The following is an 818-nucleotide window of genomic DNA, read 5'->3' as shown; positions in this document are numbered from 1 at the left end:
CCCGGGAGCTACAATGGCGGCAGGCGCGCCACCACTCTGAAGTCTAGCCTCCAAGAGCCAGCACAAAGAAGCAGTTTGTGTGCTCAGCCCCCTCCAGGACCAGTTGGCGCGAGGGGACCTGGTGTGCAGGTATTTGGCAAGTATGGTCTTTCTAACGGAGGTTTTTCTCCCCCGTGTGGAGGTTTTTCTGTTTCGGACTCTCTCCTTTTCCCCTCTCACTCCCTGTAGAGGGTAGAGGGGGATCGTCTCCCACCCTGGAGTCTCCGATCCCGGCCCGATTTTATCTTCCCCGGTTCACACTCACGTTAGAAGGCTCTCTCAGTGGATTCTGCGTCTTTTTTCTCCCAATCTCTCAGGTTTTGTAAGGTTTCCAATGGCTTCAGATCTTTTCTGTGTGATGTATGGGCGCGAGTGCAAGTACGGAGCTCCTTACTTCTCCGCCATCTTGCCCTCTCCGAAAAATTTTATTTTTAAAAAATCTAAGAAGTGGACTTATTTCAGTGATGCTTCTACCACCAAAAATACTTAAGATCATCTCCTCTGGAATTGCACTCAGAGAGAGTAAACAAGGCACACAAGAAAATTATTCTCCATACTTTGTCACACTTCATTTTGACCCCAAATGGCTTTGCCCCCACTCATCCCTTCATTTAATTGTCCAGACCTGCTCTGATTCCAAACATTATTACTTTTTTTCCAAAATCAAATTGTTTCTTGTGGACAAAGATTTGCAACTCCTGAGGAAATGAAAGGAAGTCCGTATAAACTCCAAGTAGACAAGCCACAGCATAGGTTCCGACAACACTCCTGAGCATCTT

This window comes from Crocuta crocuta, unplaced genomic scaffold (assembly GCF_008692635.1).
Source record: "Crocuta crocuta isolate KB4526 unplaced genomic scaffold, BGI_CrCroc_1.0 scaffold179, whole genome shotgun sequence".
NCBI lineage: Eukaryota > Metazoa > Chordata > Mammalia > Carnivora > Hyaenidae > Crocuta > Crocuta crocuta.
Note: the sequence above shows the minus strand (reverse complement) of the source record.